The sequence below is a fragment of the Paroedura picta genome, chromosome 1 (genome assembly GCF_049243985.1).
Source record: "Paroedura picta isolate Pp20150507F chromosome 1, Ppicta_v3.0, whole genome shotgun sequence".
NCBI lineage: Eukaryota > Metazoa > Chordata > Lepidosauria > Squamata > Gekkonidae > Paroedura > Paroedura picta.
In genome coordinates, this window is record NC_135369.1 from 17,315,132 (window position 1) to 17,336,401 (window position 21,270).

At 47.6% G+C, this 21,270-nt stretch overlaps 2 protein-coding genes across 7 annotated transcripts in view; one reads left to right on the top strand and one right to left on the bottom strand.

Moving 5' to 3' along the window:
* The window catches only part of MACROD1 (mono-ADP ribosylhydrolase 1), a 474,182-nt gene that overhangs the window by 369,714 nt on the left and 83,198 nt on the right, over positions 1 to 21,270 (bottom strand). The gene's annotated exons all lie outside the window — the stretch shown is intronic.
* The window catches only part of FLRT1 (fibronectin leucine rich transmembrane protein 1), a 215,833-nt gene that overhangs the window by 173,313 nt on the left and 21,250 nt on the right, over positions 1 to 21,270 (top strand). The window contains exon 1 of one of the 3 annotated variants that reach the window (XM_077324065.1): positions 11,407 to 11,826. The exons of the other annotated variants lie outside the window; for them this stretch is intronic. The gene's annotated coding sequence lies outside the window, so the exon portion shown is untranslated. Of the gene's footprint in view, positions 1 to 11,406; positions 11,827 to 21,270 lie in introns of those variants that run through there. 3 annotated transcript variants of the gene reach the window in all.

The following is a 21,270-nucleotide window of genomic DNA, read 5'->3' on the forward strand; positions in this document are numbered from 1 at the left end:
ATGCTGACTTTGACTGCGTGCAGGATTTGATCTTCGGTAACACAGCCACCTGGGGAATATGAGTTGCAGTGTGCAAGATCACAAGACCCTTTTCAGTGGTTCAGATTTTGTGCTTTAGTCGTGCATGAGAGCACACGCTCTCCTCCTGATACTCGCAGTCACTGTTTTCTATGTATTTTCCATGTGCGCATAGCATCAGTACATGTGAACGCAGGCTCACAGAACTCTGGGGTTTGGTATGCGCATACTGAAGCTGAACGAGGCTGAAGATACACACAGTGCCCCAATTGCACAAAATGGTGACTGCACAACTGGAGCACCAGAATGGAACATCTCAGAAGATCTCAATCCACTGCAAAATCTGTCAAAGATTTGGCACCCCTTTTTATTTTACTTATTTATTTATATTGGAATTTATATTCCACCTTTTCTTTGGAAGCCCAGGACAGAGTAAACTTTAAAAAGGCAAGTTACTGGTCGTTAGGGTTGGCAATCTCCAGGCATCTGGAGATGTCCTGGGATTATAACTGATCTCCAGGAGATAAGGTAAAGGTATCCCCTGTGCAAGCACCGAGTCATGTCTGACCCTTGGGGTGACGCCCTCTAGCGTTTTCATGGCAGACTCAATACGGGGTGGTTTGCCAGTGCCTTCCCCAGTCATTACCGCTTACCCCCCAGCAAGCTGGGTACTCATTTTACCAACCTTGGAAAGATGGAAGGCTGAGTCAACCTTGAGCCGGCTGCTGGGATCAAACTCCCAACCTCATGGGCAGACAGCTTCAGACAGCATTTCTGCTGCCTTACCACTCTGCGCCACAAGAGGCTCCTCCAGGAGATAGAAATCTGTTAACCTGGAGAAAACAGCCGCTCTGGACGGCTGATTCTATGACATTATGCCCCCAAAAAGTCCATCCCCTCCCTCAAACCCCACCCTCTGCAGGCTCCACCGCCCCAAATCTCCAGGTAGTTCCCAACTAGAAACTGGCAACCATAGTGGTCCGTATGGTTGCACAAAAGGCCTGGGGAATAATGGGGTGGATTCTGGTATACATTCCGAATCTAAGCAAGGTGTGGGAGGAGCTTCAAAGGCCATGGCATAGCTCCAGAAAACGTCTGGTTTGACTGCTACGTGAATAGTTCCAGCATCTACAATTTGGTTGAAAGTGACAGGAGGCAAGGGTAATGATAAAGCAGCATGATTATGTGAGGTGTGAAATGACAGGTCCACACAACAATCTATACTTAGTAGGTTCCTGGTTGGCCATTTTGTAGTGCTGCAATAAGAAATTCCGCATGAGTTTTACTATCGTCCTGTCTATTTTCTTTGTAACTTATTTTGTAATTGTGATGCGAAGTTAGAGTAAGTCATTTGTAGGTCTCTTTAATTATTGAAAATTATATCATACACAAAACGAGGCTGAGAAGCAGAAACATAAAAAGCTTACAGTGAAGAGAGCATATTCAAAATTCGTTTTGCAAAAACAGCCGATATTCATAAAAATAACTGAAATGTGTTGAAATGTGTTAAGTGTTTAGTTCGGAGCTATTCGTTTCCCTTAGATTCACAATGGGCATTTAGACATGAATAATAATAGTAATAATAACTTTTAGAGTAAGCAAATTGAAGTAACTTTTTAAAGTAAGGACTGAGCCAACAGTATTTATGGGCAACATAAGTGGAGCTCGGTTTTCCATGTCATCCCCTCCCTCTGTTCTCTTCCACCGACTCTTGGTCCTTGCCAAACCACTTCCAGTTCTACATAAATCTGAATTTAGGGAGCAGAACGAAATGGCCACCTTTGTAGAGCCCATCGATCAAATGTTTAATGGTGGTTTTCCACATTATGTGACTTGTTATCCATATTTGCAAGTTTAGACTTGTCTTTTTATAGGCCAGAGATAGAAGAAAGGCGTTAACCTCCTCTGCAAAAGCATCATGTAATCCTGAATTTGATCGTGTGCATTTAGACTCCAAAGTACTCAGTGAGTACCCACTGTACTCATTGAAGTTTACTCCCAAATATAACTGAATTCATATAGCCTAGATAAAGCACCTCACAGACTAGCCTTTTTCTACTGTTTTACTGTTGAAAAACCACTGAAATGTTCTTCAGGCTTTGAGAAACCCCAGAACTGGCATGATCATGAAGAATATGATTGGGAAGCACAGCTATGTACAAGCTCACCTGGGGCCCCTCCCCTCTTCCCACCCCCTCCAGGCCCATCACTGACCATTTTGGGAGGGCTGGGTCAACTTGACCTTATATGGTCATCCCACACATTTAAAAAAATGTATTAAAATTTAATAAATTCCCACCCATTTGAGAAACCCTTCCAGGGCTGAAAAGAAGCCCCAGGGTTTCATGAACCCCTGGTTGAGAAAGCCTGTGCTAACTCTTCCCTATTGTTCCTGTGCATGGACAAAAGATAAATCAGCTGCCCTCTGTGCACTTGTGCACACATTTGGGGTCAAATAATAAGTATGAAAGAAAAGTAAGTTTGCAACCACTTTCCCACCTTCCCTTAATTCTTGTATAACTTGTGAATGGATGCTTTCTATCTGACTCTTTGAATCTGTTTCTTTCCCACGGATATATATAAGTTTAAGGTTATTTAACCCACATATACCCGAAGACCTAGGCTTTCCAACTTCCAGGTGGGGCCTGGAAATCTTCCAGAATTACAACTGCTCACCAGGATCGTTTATGTACTGGGAACTTCACTGCCCCAGCTCCCATACAGGAGCACAAATTGGCGGCAGATGAGGTGCACTGGGCCAAATGCTCCCCCATGTGGGTGCAGGAAGAGGAGGGGCAACCTGCTACGACTAAAACTCCAACATGTAGCCCAGCATGAAATCTCCAGTGCATAACCGGTCCAGATGACAAAGATCGTCTCTCTTGGAGAGGATGGGGGGTGGACTCTATTGCATTATACCCTACTGTAGTACCTACTTAAGCCCTGCCTTCCCCAGGCTCCCCCACCCCCAAATCTTCAGGAATTTTCCAGCCCAGAGTTGTCAACCCTAGGAAGTCCAAGTATACATTTCCTAAATTTAAAAAGGTCCTTTTTGTCCATGCTAACACAGCAAAGTAGAACACAGGAGGGATATTTGGAGGTTGCAATGGTAACCCATGACAAAGCATTATGAGGCTTTCTCTGCAGTAGGGAGCATCTTCTCCTGTATTTTACCTGGAAGGCTACCTGGTCACAAACTATAGGATAATGAGGTCGTAGGCAGCCACAATGGCCTATAATAGCAGAGAGGCATTTGGTTAATTGCTAGCTTTGATATTCCCAAATGAAGACTGCCACTTTCTGCCTCCTTCCCAGCAGGCTTCAGCACAACTTGAAACCAGTTACACCCAGCACCACCTAATCTAATTAAGTCTGCCACACATCCCATATGAGCTGCATATCAGTGCTCTGTCCCTCATGACCCCCGAAAATAACTTTTGGTCTCCCATCCCTCTTATTAAAAAAAACAAACAAACATACAGCTTTGGTAGGGACTGTGGCTCAATGTTGGAATGGCTGCTTGGCACACAGAAGCCCCCAGGTTCAATCCCCGGTAACTCCAGCTAAACGGATCCGGCTGTAGGTAATGAGAAAGACCTTTGCCTGAAATGCTGCGGAGCCACTGCCAGTATGAATAGACAGTACTAACTATGCTGGACTAAAGGTCTGATTCAGTAGAAAGCAGCTTCATGTAATCTTGTGATGAAAAGTTGTGATGAACTCAAAAGCTTGCAGATTATTTTGTGATATCTTGGCTGGTCCTAATAAAACGTGTGGCATACATTTTGCCACAGGGGAAAGGCAAACTGTGAGTGGCAATAATGCCTGTTAACAAGAGCAAAAGTAGATTGAGTTGCGAAAATAGCGGTAATTGGAGAGCATTTTTTACGCTAGAGACAGCTGTGTGCGTTATCAAACAATGCCGGTTTTTCTCGTACCGATACTAAGTATCACTAACATTTGGCTACATTGTAGCGTGTGCGGAATGGCCCCTAGAGTCGCCAGCTTTGGGTTGGGAAATACTTGGAGATTTTTGGAGGTGGAGCCAGAGGAGGGCAGAGTTTGGGGAAGGAAAGGACTTAAAGGGGCATAATTCTACAGGGTCCACCTTCCAAAACAGCCATTTTCTCCAGGGGAACGGATCTCTGTTGCATTGAGAGCAGTAGCAAGAGATCTCTTGCCACCACTCAGAGGTTGGCAACCCTGTAATATTCCCCAGGTTTTAGCACACAGTGCACAGAGCCACATCTGTCTCAGTCCCCTGACTCTAGCATAGACTTGCAAGGATGTAACTCTGCTTAGGAATGCACCTCAAAATGCATCTGTGACTCAGTCCTAAGCTTGGACAGGAGTTTAACCTCAGTCTGGACAACCAGTTCTTAAGAGAGCTGAGGATTTCACGAAAGAGGCATTTCTTCCCATACCACACACAATAATTTATTTTGTCATTCTTCTCACTTCCAACCCCAACCTGGTTTGCGGGATTCCAAATCAAAACCCACAAAACCCGTCCACCAGCACCAGGAGGCGGATGAACTGTAGTGCTTCTTTCAAACCACCACTGTAAACTTTCCAGCTGTGTGTTGTTGGGAAGCCTGCAGGTGGTTGAATAGAAGATATTGCCTTGCCTTTAAAAGAACAACAAAACGTTTGCACATTTTCAGTGGCGGAGTCATGAGACCTAGAAACTTTGCTCCATAAAAGGAAAAGGAAAGAAGCTGAAGGCCAAGCCTGAATCCAGATGTCTTCCAGATGCAGACCTTGAGCTCAGCCCAGAGACTGTTTTGCTTCTTCTCTTGCTCTGCCAGAGGGCTCTCCCCTGGCTGCAGGGTCCAGGAGTGCTGAGCGTGGCAACCCTAGAGGGAGAGATCAAGGGGCACCCAAGTTTATGGATTACAGAGAAACGCAGCACAAGCCGTCTCTGCTCCCCGGAGCCAGTGGCCCTTTTAATAACAGCTACGGCACAAAGGCCTCAAGCAAGCCGCAGCCAGGGTAATTATGGTCTGCCATACAGTTCGCTCTTGAGAGATGAAAAGGGGAAAAAAATGTTATTATTTACTTCAAAAGGCTCCATAGATATTAACTTAATGGAGGCTTGGCACCTCTGCCAGGGGGGAAATTATCCTTCATACCTTGCTTGAGATTTGTGGGGAAAGAAACATGGGGAAAGAAGGAAGGGTTTTGGCTCTGAAAGAAGGCAGCGGTACACCTGTCACAAATCTGGCAGGAGGGGTCAAGGCATAGGGCAGAGAGTGGGCTCCCCACTTACTGGACCCTGACAACGCATCCCCAGGCAATGATTTCAGTCAGCTTAGACTAATTAACTTTTTATTTTACAAAATGTATATCCCACCTTCCTGCCCTTACAAAGGCCACCAAGGGAGCTAGCAAATTAAAACATACATAATAAAATCACATTTTAAAACTAAAAAACCTCCCCAAAATGCTAGAGAGGACCTCCGTTTTAGGATTGCCAGCTTCCAGGTGGCACCTGAAGCTCTCCCAAACCAGATCAGATCCCCTGGAGAAAACGGCTGCTTGGGGGTGGGGGTGGACTCTATGGAGTTCTGCCCTGCTGAGATCCCACCTCTCCAAACTTTCCGGACTCCAACCCCAGACCTTCAGTAATTTCCCAACTCAGAGCTGGCAGCCCTATCAGCTTTACTGGCTCCTTCATTGCCTGTTTATAAAGGAAACCTGTTTAAATCTTTATTCCCTGCTCTTCTAGACGACTTTGAAATAGGTTAAACTGAAAATGCAGGAGGCCTCATCATCTGGACCCATCTGTAAGCTTAGTTTAGCATATAGGTCAGCCTTTCTCAACTTCTTTGCCATTGAGAAACCCATGAAATGTACTTCAGGCTTTGAGAAACCCCAGAAGTGGCACGATCCGTGCAGAATATGGTTGGGAAGCACAGCTATGTACACACCCACCCACAGCCCGTCCTCTTCCCACCCCCTCCAGGCCCATCATTGGCCATTTTTGGAGAGGGGGGGTAGGTCATATCACCCAATATTTAAAAAATACATAAAATATATAAATCATTAACTCCCAACCATTCAAGAAACCCTTCCAGGGCCCTCAAGAAACCCCAGGGTTTCACAAAACCCTAGTTGAGCAGGTTATTCTGGGAGTCCCTGATTCAGCCCTCACCCCAGTGGCTTCCCCCTTACCAGGTGGCTTCAGTCAAGTCACAACCGCTCACAAGTCATTCACACACATAGAGCATTTTAAAATACTTTCTATACTATGGGTTGGACCCTAAGGGCTGAGCAACTAAACTTAATGCTAACAAAACAGCACCTTTCATTATATAAGGGAGGGATGATTTTTGTCAGGTCTTCCACCTGCTACGAATTCCCACATCACATCTCATGTTGTTCATGAAGGCTTCTGACCCCCCCCCCAAAAAAAACCCAGAATTTTGGGGAGGGGGGGATTCAGTGGGCTCCAAAAAGTAGAGAGAGACAGGCAAGTCCCATTCTGCAAGCTTCATTCATAGTAAAGGAGCCGGGTCCACGTGGACTCCAGTTACAATATAAACTCTGCAAACACATTAGGGCTGCTGCCTCATACAATCAATCTTTGTCTCTTAATCAATGTATCTAGGTTTATTAATAAAGGATATCTGCATACATTTGCATAAAAACAATAGTTTGGGAGGGGAAAAGCTTCCTTTGTTTTTTGATGGAACTAAGTTGGAGTCCAGTAGCACCATTAAGACCAACAAAGTTTTATTCAAGAGACACGCTTTCAAGGGCAAGTACATTTCTTCAGAAACACATTTCTATCTGAAGAAGTATGCTTGCACACGGAAGCTCTGAATCTTTGTTGCCCTTAAAGGTGCCACTGGGCTCAAACTTTGCCCAGGTGCTTTAGACCAGGGGTAGTCAACCTGTGGTCCTCCAGATGTCCATGGACTACAATTCCCATGAGCCCCTGCCAGCATTTGCTGGCAGGGGCTCCTGGGAATTGTAGTCCATGGACATCTGGAGGACCACAGGTTGACTACCCCTGCTTTAGACCAGGGGTAGTCAAACTGCGGCCCTCCAGATGTCCATGGACTACAATTCCCAGGAGCCCCTGCCAGCGAACGCTGGCAGGGGCTCCTGGGAATTGTAGTCCATTGACATCTGGAGGGCCGCAGTTTGACTACCCCTGCTTTAGACCAATAGAGCAATCCACCTGAATCTATTTGTTTTTTGATGGGTATGTATCATAGGCACTAGCTTTGAAGAGACACTCCATCCTGTGAGAAAGAAAATGAGGTGAGGGGCAGATAGAGAGAATGCCTCTTCATAACATTTGTTAAAAATAATTAACGCCGCCAGTTAACCAATTGAGGTCTTTTTTCAACTAACCCCCAAATTGGTGTTCTCTTCTTTTCCCCATCTTTCTAGGTTTTGACCTACAAAAGACAATGATTCAATTCACACTGGATGGTCAAACCATGGTTTAGCCACCAGATTCGCACGTTTGGCTTCTGTGTTGCGTTCTACTCCACCCTTAGAGAGCCAGCTTGGCATAGTGGTTAAGAGCGTGGACTCCTAATCTGGTGAGCCAGGTTTGATTCCCCGCTCCTCCACATGCAGCCAGCTGGGTGACCTTGGGCTCGCCACAGCACTGATAAAACTGTTCTGACCGAGCAGTAATATCAGGGCTCTCTCAGCCTCACCCACCTCACAGGGTGCCTGTTGTGGGGAGAGGAAAAGGAAAGAGCTTGTAAGTCGCTTTGAGACTCCTTCTGGTAGAGAAAAAGTGGCATATAACTCTTATTCTCCTTCTTCCTTCTCTTATCATGTGTTCCATTTCCCTCCAGAATTTCCTTGTCTACCTCATACCACATCTGTCTATTACATCCAAATCACCCAAACAAACCACGGTTTATCTCTGAATCAAAAGTGGAGATCCCAATCAAAAATGTGGCTTTCAGCTGAAGTCTGGAGACAAACCATGGTTTATCTGATTCAGGCATAACAGCCAAATAGCCTTGCTGAAAGGAAGGAAGGAAAGAATAAGGGAAGGAAGATACTGAACGGTGAGAGGGGAGAATGGGCCACGTGACCCTTGGCTGACAAACCCTGGTTCAGCCATTGCATCTGGGCCAGGCCACTCCACAGAGCAGCTCTGCAGAAAACCCTACACACAGTTACTTGAGGATCTAACACACTGAACTGGGTCGAGATTACTTCCGGCCCAGGCTAGACAGACCTCTGAAGCTAAGCGAGGTCACCTCTGGTTAGTATTTGGATGAGAGACCACCAAGGAATCCCAGGATCCCTATGCTGAGGCGGGCAGTGACAAACCACCTCTCTTAATCTATTGCAGGGGTAGTCAAACTGCGGCCCTCCAGATGTCCATGGACTACAATTCCCAGGAGCCCCTGCCAGCTGGCAGGGGCTCCTGGGAATTGTAGTCCATGGACATCTGGAGGGCCGCAGTTTGACTACCCCTGATCTATTGCCTTGAAAACCCTACGAGGCCACTGTGAGCCGACGGCATTTTCCACCACGAAGCTTATGCACCTGTACATTTAGAGAAAATGTTTTTTTGTTTGTGAGCAAGGAGATTAATGCTGAATGCTTTAAAAAAAAAAACCAATACCTTCACACCAAACTCCTCCCTTTGAATTCCATGCAGCCATCGTCAGGGAACGAAGGCGTCGCGGGAGAGGCAGGCAGGGAATGACAGCCGGATCCTGTCTCCCTTCCCCCCCCCCCCAAAAAAAATTCCAGATGAGTCAAATGCGGGAACTGATGAACCTGCCCAAGGCTGTAAGGGGAGTACGTAGCAGAAGTCAGGGAAGCAAAGACGCCTTTCCCGCGCAAGATGCTTTCCCCCACAGGGCCGAACCTGCCACTTTAGACATATCGTTCATCTCACTTAAGGCACTTTGGTGCACTGAGCGAGCCTGTTTTAATTAAAATAATATTTTGATACATTTTCCCTGTTGCCAAGGAATTAGGAATAGAACTAGCTCCTTTCCAGACTCTGCCAGGGACGATAGGTGCCACTGACTCGGCGTGGCTCCACCCCCTCTGTCTGGAGCTCGGTCCCTTCGGGTCTGCGGCTGCAGGTCTAACAAGTGGCCTGCCTTAGCCCTTTACTTGAGTTCCACCCAGGCCAGAAGGGAACTCATCTCTAGCCAGACATACGGGGGAGGAGGAGCTAGCGATGCACTGAGATGCCATTGTAAGGTACTGTGCTGCAGTTTTGGAGAAGCTACTCGGTAGGCTACATTGTTGTTGTTGTTAGGTGCGAAGTTGTGTCCGACCCATCGCGACCCCATGGACAATGGTCCTCCAGGCCTTCCTGTCCTCTACCATTCCCCGGAGTCCATTTAAGTTTGTACCTACTGCTTCAGTGACTCCATCCAGCCCCCTCATTCTCTGTCGTCCCCTTCTTCTTTTGCCCTCGATCGCTCCCAGCATTAGGCTCTTCTCCAGGGAGTCCTTCCTTCTCATGAGGTGGCCAAAGTATTTGAGTTTCATCTTCAGGATCTGGCCTTCTAAGGAGCAGTCAGGGCTGATCTCCCCTAGGACTGACCGGTTTGTTTGCCTTGCGGTCCAAGGGACTCGCAAGAGTCTTCTCCAGCACCAGAGTTCAAAAGCCTCAATTCTTTGACGCTCGGCCTTCCTTATGGTCCAACTTTCACAGCCATACATTGCAACTGGGAATACCATAGCCTTGACTAAACTCACTTTTGGTAGGCTACATAAAACAAATACAATTTTAATTTTTGTGTGAAGTCTGCCTCTTTACCATACGTTTATTTTTACTTGGCCAGAATGCGGAGAGGCCATAACTCAGTAGTAGAGCATCTGCTTAGTATGCAGGATGTCCCAGCATCTCCAATTGAAAGGGTGATGTGAGAGACCCCCGCCTGAGAACTTGGGAGAGCGGCTGCCGGTCTGAGTGGACAATATTGACCTGGGTGGGCCGAGGGGCCGATAAGGCAAGTTTACGTGAGTTCAATGGCAGGAAGAGGTCGATTTCCTGTTGAGCAAGTTGAACATTCAGGGAAACAGAATGAAATACCTGTCTATTACTCTCTTTTTTTTTAAATCCTGCCCTTCCTCCCAAAGAGCTTCCATGCGCAGGGTTCTCCCCTTTTCTACTGAAGCCTCCCCATAAGCCCCAAGGCAAGAGGGAGTGCTAGCCCCAGAGTCCCATTCTGTGCAATCCTAGCACATTCCTAACTCCACAGAAGTCGAAGGGCTGAGAAGGTTTGTTAACTGTTTTTATGATTTCACAGGGCAATCCTGGGAGAAAGCCCCAGTAGTAGTCTGAGTAGTCCTATTTTAGGACGAGGGATCTAGATGGAGCCCACCACTACATCATATCAGACCTTAGGACAGGACTCAAATTAGACAGGGCCCTTGGCAAATTAGACAGGGCCCTCTTCGACTACTTTTAGAAAGCCATGGGGCCGAACTAGTGCAGTAGGTACAATATCATAGTCAGACCCCCAAAGCAGCCCAACCCTGCTGAGCTCCCGAGCCCTGACAACCTGAGGCCAAAATGGCCTGCTGTGTGTTTCTTTACAACACCAAGTAAAAACAATTCAGCTGGCCCAACTGCCTGACTAATGCAGTACAGAAAATCTTACTCAGCTCCAGGAACCCTCCTCTGGGACCTGGCACCAAGACCAATGCGCCCCCCCCTCTTTGGGTAGGCAGCACCCATCTGCTGTGAAAGAACCCCAGTGGGATTTTGACACCCCCTCCGAGACTGGCATCTTTCACATTTGGTGGGGAGGTTGCAGGCCAGGGTTTGTGTAGGCAGATGCAATCTGGCTAGGACGCCTGGAGGAGGCGGAGGGCCACAGCAAAGGCAGCGATCCTGGCCATGCTTACCTGGGTGTAAATCCTTCTAGGCATGCCACCGGGCTACAATCCTATGCCCCATTTGTTACTTGGGAATAAGCCCCACAGAGCTCAGTACAGGTTGCTCACGAGTGGGGTGGGGGTGGGGGGGGAGACTAGGAGCCGGCCATCCTACCTGCGCTTCATTCCTCGGGAGCAAGCGTGTAACTCTGGATCTGTCATTTGCTTACCGAACAAGAAGCTTTTCGGGGTGAGGAACAGAAGGGGATCTTAACCCGTAGCGCCCCCGTAAAACAGAACTACTCGCGGTGGTTTTAATTTTGGGGGGGGGGGGTGCATCTGACCTACTGCAAAAGGTGACAGGAAAATGTTTTGCTTTGGGTGTGTGGGGGGGTGTGCCTTCAGCTGCCTCGCATGACGCTATCTCCCCCCCCCCGCGGTTGCGGGAGAGGCTCTGCTCCCGCCACGAATTGGGAGCACCGCCTCCTCCGCCTTCTCCTCCTCCCTCCCTCCCACCTCCTCCAAGCTCCCCCGCCTCTCCCCCCCCCCCGCACACGGGCCTTTTGCACACACGAGAGACAGCCCACAGTAGTCATCCCTCCGACTTCTCCGTTTGCACGGCTGCTCCAGATGGGGCCCCGGAGAGCGATGAATCCGGAGTAGTCGAGACAGTAAAAACAGAAGGAGCGAGCGAGGGTGGCGAGCAGGGTCGCGATCCGGGCGCAAGCACGGCCGCCGGAATGGCACCGCAATGCCGGAAAAAGCATTTCTCGGCGCACGCTGGACAGAGCCGCTGACCCGCCGTCGAGAGGGAGCCCGAGCGCGCCCGGCTCAGCTGGAGATCTCTGCCCTCCGACCGGGGGGGGGGGGGGAGGGAGGTGGGAGGGAGAGATTGCTATATAGACTGACAGACGCACATTTGCCAAAAGGGACTCGCCGCCACAGCAGCAGCAGCAGCATCTCCGGGGATGCCAAGTCGCAGTGAGTAGCCCCACGCCCGGCCAGAAAAGTTTGCAATGGGGGGAAAAGGGGGGGGGAGTACCCGATGATGTGGGAGGGGAACTCGGGCTTTGGATCAGCTTTGAACTCTTGGAACTAGTTATGGGGTGGAGAATTTGGGGGGGGGGGCGTTGGTGCCCTGGCCAGGGTGGGCTTCCCAGGGGTGGCCTGGGCTGAACAAAGGATGCTGGACTGAACCGACCCAGTGATCTGACGCTGCCACATTCTTTTACAGGTTGTTTAATTTATCTGCGTTGCATGTTTTTTTAAATTATTATTATTATTCAAGGAGCCTACAGCAGCATAGGTGCATCTGTTTTATTTTCACAACAACTCTGGGAGGTAGATTAACAGGCCAAAGGTTACCCAATAAGCTTGAAGGCCAAGTGGGGATCTGAACCCTGGTCTTCCCAGTCTTAGTCTGGCGACTTGGGCATGAGAACAAAATGGAACCTCCATGTGAAAAGGAAGACTATCAGCTTCTGCAGACGTACAATGGGGAGGGCTCATACTGTCAGGCTTCCTGGAGGTATCTGGTTGGTGGCCACTAGAAACAGGAGGCTGGACTAGATGGACGTTTGTTCAAAGCCTGCCAGTCATCATACTCAATGGAGCCTCCAAATCAAGAGGCAGTATACCTTCAAGTACCAGGCACTGATGACACTTGTGTGCCCTGCTTGCAAACTTCCTGGAAGCACCTGGATGTTTGTTGCTGGAAACAGAACACTGGGCTCTTCAGCTGACAATAATTAGACTTTTAAATTGCTATCCTATTAACAAGAGGAGTGTGCGAAGGCAAAGACAGCGATGGGGACTCTGGAGCTGGCAGGCTTCTCGCCCGCCTCTCCAACCTCCACATCCTCAAGCGAGTCACCCAGTGAGGGGCTAGATCTCAAACACCCACCAGTTCAAATATCAAAGTTCTCTGGGCAGCCTTGACTAAATCGCTGCCTCACAGGGTTGTTGTGAGGCTTTAAAAAAAGCGCCCTTTCCCTAAATTCATTGGAATAAGGATAAGATGCAAATAACAGAGATGGGACGAATCCGATTAAGATTCTGACTTGCTGTCTCTCTTGGTTGCTTTGGAGGATGAGTTGGGCTAGATCCCCGAGCTACAACAGGTCATGCTGGTTTCTGTTGCCCTGAAAGGGCCTAGATACTGACTTGATTCCCCACAGAAAAGACAAGTCACAGAGAAGCCCTCCCCACTCCTGATAGGAGTCAATCAGTTCAACCTGCTTTACAACCACTGGAGTGGTTGATTCTGTGAGAGGCTGATTCTGTGAAAGCTCAAGGGGGTGGCAGGTTACAGTGGATGAGCGATAGGGTTGTGAGTGCCCTGCATAGTGCAGGGGGTTAGACTAGATGACCCAGGAGGTCCCTTCCAACACTATGATTCTATGAGTACAGTGAGATTCTCTGCTCGCTGATAGTTAATCATCATCTCTGAGGGGTTGAGGTTAAGCCCCAAATTGGATCTAGTGAAACCAAGGGAACCAGAGCAACTCCTTACTGTAGTAGGCCTTTGTTTATTTTAGAGGAAATTTGATCTGATGTATACGTACTATGGGTTAACCTTGCTCTGCTGGAGTCAGCCCCGACCACAACTTGGTTTAAATTGGCCCTCTGGAGATGACAGGCCCTGTCTTGTGGCAGGTGGGGCTTGAACACTAGGCCAGAATCCCAACTGGTAGAAGCATTACTTGAAGCAGACCTCCAGCAGTGGACAGAGGCTGGTCCAGTTTTCTTAACGACAGCGGATTGGGAACAATACCTCTTTTCTGCAACCTGCTATCGTTAAGAGAATTGGAACAACCTCTGTCCACTGCCCTCAGGCTCTCCTTAACTTAGCAGAGTTTGATTTTGATGAACTAGAATTTATAGAGCCAGAAACTTAGTAGACATGACTGAGCCACTGGAATGATTTTATTATTAACTTATTATTTTACTAGGAGCCTCTTGTGGTGCAGAGTGGTAAGGCAGAAGTCATGCTGTCTGCCTATGAGGCTGGGAGTTCAATCCCAGCAGCCGGCTCAGGGTTGACTCAGCCTTCCATCCTTCCGAGGTCGGTAAAATGAGTACCCAGCTTGCTGGGGGGTAAACGGTAATGACTGGGGAAGGCACTGGCAAACCACCCAGTATTGAGTCTGCCATGAAAACGCTGGAGGGCGTCACCCCAAGTCAGACATGACTCGGTGCTTGCACAGGGGATACCTTTACCTTTACCTTTATTATTTTACTTCCTTTATACTCTACTTTCCTTCCCAACGGGGACCAAACACACCTTATGCTATTCGCCTTTCTTCCATTTTATCCTCACAACAGCCCTGTGAGGTAGGTTAAGACAAGAGCGTGTGATGGGTCCAAGGTCACCCTTCCCTGGCAAATTTGAACCCGGGTCTCCCAGATCCTAGTTTCATACTTGAACCACAACAACAGACTGGCTCCCAGTATGCTATCCCCATGCTTTGATCTACTGTAGTCTAGCCGGCCAGATTCTCAGCTGATGTGAATTAAGTGCAAAACTATTCTAATTTGGGAAGTGGAGCCCCATTAGATGTAAGCAGCTGCTGGCCTCTCTCCAGATATTTGTACCAGATCTGGCCTTTTTTAAAGAAGAGAGGGAGAGAGGTTTTATAGAGTCAACAATCCGAGTTTACTTTTCCTTTTTCTGCTCAGCTAATATTCTTTGCCTTGAACGCAGCCAGCCTGATGGAAACTTAAAAGGCGCAAGAGCTGATTTTAATGTTTGAACATGTGTTTCTTCAGGCAAGGGAGGTTTACAAATTCGGGGGCTGTGGACAGGGATTTAACTGCGTTATGAATTATTAGGCAGATTAAAGACTCCAGCAGGAATCATGTTATTTTCTTTGAGTTTTTTTCTCATTTGTGTGTGTGTGTGGATGCTGAGGAAATGAATGAATGAATGAATGTTCAGCTGTTCAGAAGAATTGCTCAGCAGCAATAGGAGAGCCGAGCAGGGGTGGCCAAACTGTGGCTCTCCAGATGTCCATGGACTACAGTTCCCATGAGCCCCTGCCAGCATGGGAGCCACAGTTTGGCCACCTCCGCTACCATGACTGTGGAATCACAACTTCAAGCACCAAAAAGAGCAGTAGGGCCTTCAAGATGCTCTCAATTTGGCTGGCCCGTTGTCCAGATAGTTCTGGCCTATGAATACATTGATCAATCACATTTCTTTACCCTGCTTTTCCTCCAAGAAGCTCAGAACAGCTAGATGCGTTTTTTTCCACACCACCTCCTCTATGCTATCATCACAATAACCCTGTGAGGTAGATGAGGCTGAGAGACAGCAACTACTTCAAAGTCGCGCAGAGAGTGGGAATTTGAATCGGATTCCCCGGCCCTTGTATCCCCCAGACACTTGGCACACCGCATCACCTTAATGAGACAATAAATGGCCTTTAGCGGGTGAACAGGGAAGGAGGAAGCCTGTTTTGGAATATTTTTCTATATTAAAAATTCCCCATATATCACATGCAGAGTGCAGTGCGCTTCTCCCAACCACAGTCCAAAGTGTTACAATCCATTTTCCCCCTTGTCTGTACATATGCAGACTCAGCTGAAGTCTCCAGAATTGCAAAGAGTTCATAAAAACTGTTGGAAACAAAACCCAGATGGGTCTGACTAAAGCCCTCTCGATCCCAGCTTTGTGTTTCCACCAGTGGCCATAACCGTGACAACTGACAGCTATCACTGAAGGCTGGCCCTCATTGAAATTCTGTGGACTTCTGCATCTTTCGGCTATCCAGCAGGAATCAAATCATCCCTGAGTTTTGTCACATACACTACAATTATTCTCAGCCTTCCAATGTATATCATACGCAATGCAACTGCTAATTTAGAATACTTGATTCTGTCATCGGCTCTGGGAGGGTTCTCCCCCCCTCCTTCTTTTCGGGTTTCTGTCCCACAGCGACCAACCTGACACATCCTTCTGGGAACCACAAGCTGGCTGTGAAAACGGAAAACACAGTGCTCAGTTTGCCCCCAGCATCTGGCTTTCAGGGGTAGGCTGCACAGGCATATTTATTATTCAAGTTGACATAGCTATCCTCCTTCTATGCATTTCTAATTCCTGCATAGTGCAGGGGGTTGGACTAGATAACCCATGAGATCCCTTCCAACTCTATTATTCTATGATTCTGAGATTCTCTAAGCAAATAGCAAACTTGTGACACTGAGTTCCGTAAGTTAAGTTTGCATTGTGTGAATAAGTACTGCCTTTTTGTCCCAGCCTAAATTGCTTGCCTACTGTCAGCTTCCTGGGGCAAACATCCCCCCCCCCACACACACACACACACACACACGCACCAATCCTCGCCGTTTCTAGTCTTATCAGAGAGGGAGAAGAATTTCCACCTCACAGCAGAGAGGGAGGCATCATGAAAAATTAGGCATCACGGGTCAAACTGGGAATTAGCACAGATGCCAAGTGCTAAAAATCTAGCTACGCGCACACATGCACGAACACAAACAAACATACACCGGAAGCAGATGGGATGCCGAATCCTTTTGGGGAAAATAACATTAGTATTTTACATCTGATCAGGCTCATCTGTAGTGACAACATCTGGGCATCAGAGCAGAACCGTTTTCCCATGCTGAAAAATTGCCATCAGGTTGGAGAGGAGTAAATTTCATCACTTTAATTTACCTTACTAGGGGAAAGAGAAAAAAGGGGGGTGTGTGTTTATGTTTAGATAGAAATCCCAAGAATTGGACCGCTGCCTCTGGTTGGGCCTGTCGAATCCTTGTTAACTCCTTTGTTCTCTTATTCTTTGTGGTGTTCCTCCCACCCAGCACAAATAGAGAGGTTGTCTGTGGGGGCAGATCTTACCTATTTAGCAGATTTCACAGACTGCAGCCTGTTCTGTATGTTTGTCTACCTGTCAAGAGTGGATGATCTGCTAGGTAGGCTGCCATTGGCTTAGTTGCTGTGATGTCACCAAAGGGTTGCACCACCTAAGGCTCTTGCTAATGAGGGGGGGGGGAAATTCTAACGTTGAGGAACAACTCTGATTTTTTTTGTCTGCTCTAAACACCACGGGCTTTGAATGACATCTTGCCGGAGCATAGTAAATTTTAACAGCCTGGCCCTAAGCTACCACCAAGTAGTACTTACCATTTCTTATAAAGGACTAACAAAATGTCCATCATTATGATGGGTGCTGCATGCAAAGGAAGGGTCTGAGCGTTGTATGTCGCAAGACCTGGGAAGTGGGTCTTGTACAGAAATACTTTTAAATTTTAAATATTTGCAAGAGACAGGCCTTGAGGAATTTGCTGAACAGAGTCCTATGCATAGTGGAGACCTAAATGACATCACCTGCTGCACACCATGGACTATCCTCCACCAAAGACTAACCTTAGAATAACATGCTTACTAGAACAGTATGCTTACTAATGTCTGAAATGTGGTTTTGGCATCTCCAGTCAATCTCTGGTCCTCCAGTGCAAGGGACCAGGTATTAGGTCTGCCGGAGACCCTGGAGAGCTGCTGCCAGCCTGAGTAGACAATACTGACTTTCATGGACTGCTTGTCTGATTCAGTACAACCTTCATGTGTAGTTAAAGCTTATGGTGAAAGACAAGAAAGCCAGGGGTAGATGTTTGCTTTTATTTACACCTAGTGTGCATCATAAGAAAAATCGCTGGTTCGACTCCTTCCCTCCTCACCACTGAAGCGAAATCTAAATATATTAAATTAAACTAGATGAACTTTCTGTTCTTATGGGCTCCTCAACTCATCTACCCCCCTCCCAATCTCTTCTGCATCCAGCCCAAACTTATAAACTCCTCAGGGCATGGACACATCTTACTATTACTGGCTACAGCTCGATGCACTTTGACATTGCTACAAAATGCAGATCCCATGAGTTTTTAGGCCATGGCCCCAGAGTTCCTCCTTCACCCACGTTTGTTTTTGGCAATGCCCTTTTCTTTGAAGGAGCAGATGTCAAACACTGTTATTGCTCAATAAGTAGATGTGACTCTGAGCACATACAGAGTGGCTTTCCCTCAGCACTAAGCCAATGCATCCATTCATGCATTTTAAAAAGGTTTCCTTCCAGAGCACGGGCCAGCATTTGTCGTGATAGTGGGAAGTCCCAGCTGTCTTATACTAACCAGGGCCGACCCTGCTTATTTCGCGAGATCTGACAAGATACCATTTGTACCCAGGCCCCTCCCTGTGCTTCCCTTGACTGCATGCCGAGAACACGCTCCAAAACCTTTAAAACTTGTCACTTAGGTTAGCCTGGCATGCTGTTGCTAAACCTTATAGTCGTGCTCCATACCCAGAAAAACACACCTACTAATTTTCCACCACCAGATAACAAGCAGAAGCACAGATGCGTTTTGCACAGGCATGTTTTCTGGCCTGCAGAGGTAGATCCCAGCCTTTAGTCTTGTTCTTTTCTTTTCTGAAGAGGGTGGTGGCTTCAAGGGCGTCCTCACAAGATCTTAGACGTCAGCAAACGTTTACTTTGACGTGAAAATGTGAACGGCCCTGCTGGATCGCACCTGAAGTCCCTCTGATTGCATGGCCTCTTTTCTGCCACAGTCAACCAGATTAAAAGGAGAGGTATCGTGGGTTTTTTGATCCAGAGGGGTTAACCATCTTAAGCCTGTTGTGACAAAAAAACCAAAACAGGAGCCTTGTGGATTAAAGCTTATGTCTTTACAGTGCCACGAGTTGCTTGTTTATTATCATTGTGACAGGATAAGCCCTTCTGGATCAGACCAAGGTCCAACCTGTCCAGCATCATGCTTCAGACTGTGACCAGTGAGATCAACCTTTTGACCATGGAGTATCCCCTGAAAATTTTTGTAGATTTCAAGGTCACAATGAAATCATATCAGCTGTCCATGCCTCCCTGCCATGCCCCTAAAGTGACAGGTCACCTTCCCCTCTCTCCCTCCAACCTACCCACCAACAGAGTAAAAAACAAAACAAAACAATGAAACAACATCCTCCCAACCAACCCCAAGAGGAATCTCCCAGCCGGAGAGTAGCAACCAGCTCAGCTCACCACTGGGACTAAAATGCCAGGATGCAGTGGCAGGGGGGAGCTAGGCCCCAGTCCACCCACCCATCTCCATGCCCTGAAGCAGCCCAGCCAGGCTGAGCCTGAAGTCAGGGGAGGCTCCCCCCGTCCCTCCAATCCAACCCCCCCGCCGGGCCATCATTGGCGATTTGGGGAAGGAGCAGGTCGACCTGACCAAATAAGGTGAAAATCACCCTAGGTCCTTGTAAAAATCTTTAATAACATATATTTTAATTAAATCCCCCCTGCCAACCAGCATAAACCCTCTGGTTGGGAAACACTGAGTTAGATGCCTCTTGGGGAGCCCACAAGCCCCTCCACCCCCAATGTCTTGCCATTCACGTGTAATTGTGAACACTGTTGTCTCATTCAGGTTCAGCAAGGCCTAGTTATGAAGGCTGAGGCTTCCTATGTTTAAAGAAACATGCTTTGCTAAAAGCGGAGAGGGGTGGGTAACTAGGGCAAAACTAGTTGCAGGAAGCCAAGGAGTGACAAAGGCCTTTATTCCATGGACATAGATGTTGGCTAAATAATTACACTGCAAACGAGACATCAGAAGGAGGTTGAGACTGGGAAGGGCAGTGATGAAGGAGCTAGAAAAGATTCTTAAGTGTAAGAATGTGTCACTGGTGACCAAGTACAAGATAACTCATGCCACAGTATTCTCCATCACTATGCATGGGTGTGAAAGTTGGACAACAAAGAAAGCCGACAGGAAGACGGTTGATTCTTTTGGAAAGTGGCACGGGCTATGTGAGTGATGGATGCCATGGACGACTAACAAGACAAATGAATAGGATTTAAATCAAATCAAGCCTAATCTCTCCCTAGAAGCTGAAATGACTAAACTGAAGCTATCATGGTTTGGTCACATTATGAGTAGATGGGAGGCCCTGGGAAAGACCAGAATGCTAGGGAAAGTAGATAGCAACAGGAGAAAGGGAAGACCCAACCGAAGGTGGATGGACTTAGCCAAGGACACCACAGCCCACAGTTTGCAAGACCTGAGCAAGGCTGTAAATGACAGGACCTTTTGGAGGGCATCAGTTCATAGGGTCACCCTAAGTTGGAGGTGACTCGAAGGCACTACACATTGCTCTAGACCAGCCCGTCCCAACTTGTTTACTGTTGAGAAATCCTTGAAACATCCTTCAGGCTTCAAGAAACCCCAGAAGTGGTGTGATTGTGCAGAATATGGTTGGCAAGCAGAGCTGTGGACACAGCCACACAAGGCTGCTCCCCTTGCCATCCCCTTGAGGCCCATCACTGGCCATTGGGGTGGGGTGGGGGGTTGACATGACCATATATGTTCATATCATCCGATAAACGTTTAACAAATGTTAAGTATATAAATAAAAAAATGAATTATCCATCATGAAACCCTGGCTGAGAAAGCCTGCTCTAGACCTATTATTATTATTATTATTATTATTATTATTATTATTATTATTATTATTATTATTATTATTATTATTATTATTATTATTCCTCGCCTTGCCCCAGAGGCTCCAGGCAAGTTACAGTGTATAAAAACCCCAATAAAATCATACAATAAAACATATAAAAACAACACCATACACAATTCCCAAAACTGTGAACAAGATGCGGTAAAAAAGCTCACCCCATATCTATGCTAACCCTTGATAATCCACCATAGAGAGGGGGAGAAAGAGGGCGCTAAATGGTCTTCGCTACTGTCGCTGTAAGAAGGGGGGCAGATTGTCCTTGCGACCCAGCCTCATCCCATGACCTTAATGTGAAACCTGGGGTGTGGGGAGGGAAATATCTGAGTGGAAGCATCAGCTTTCCTTGCTTTGGGTTGCCTGAAGACAAGATGGAAGGAGGATTACAACTAGCAAAACGGCAAGCTGTGCCCTTGGCAAGCTATGCCTTCTGTGTTCAGTTATTGGGCCCCCAGGGCAACTGGTTGGCTGCCATGTTAAGTAAGATGCTAGACTAAATAGACTGCTGGTGTGATCCAGTAGGAGGCTACCGCACTTGGCGTTCCTGAGTAAGGCAGTTGAAAGGGCCGCAGTGGACCAGCTCCTGACATTCTTGGATGAAACTTTGACTCTCGATCCATTATCAGTCTGGCTTCCATCCTGGCCATGGGGTGGAGACAGTGCTGGTCGCCCTGATGGATGATCTCCGTCACCAGCTGGATCGGGGCGGGTCGGCCATGCTTGCTCTATTAGATCTGTCGGCTGCCTTTGATGTGGTCGACCATGAACTGCTGGCCCACCACCTCGCAGGGACGGAGACACAGGCCATAGTGTTTAGCTGGTTAGACTCCTTTCCATAACTGGACACAGAGGGTGGCGGTGGGGCTGTTGAGCTCCTATCAACTCCCTTGTGG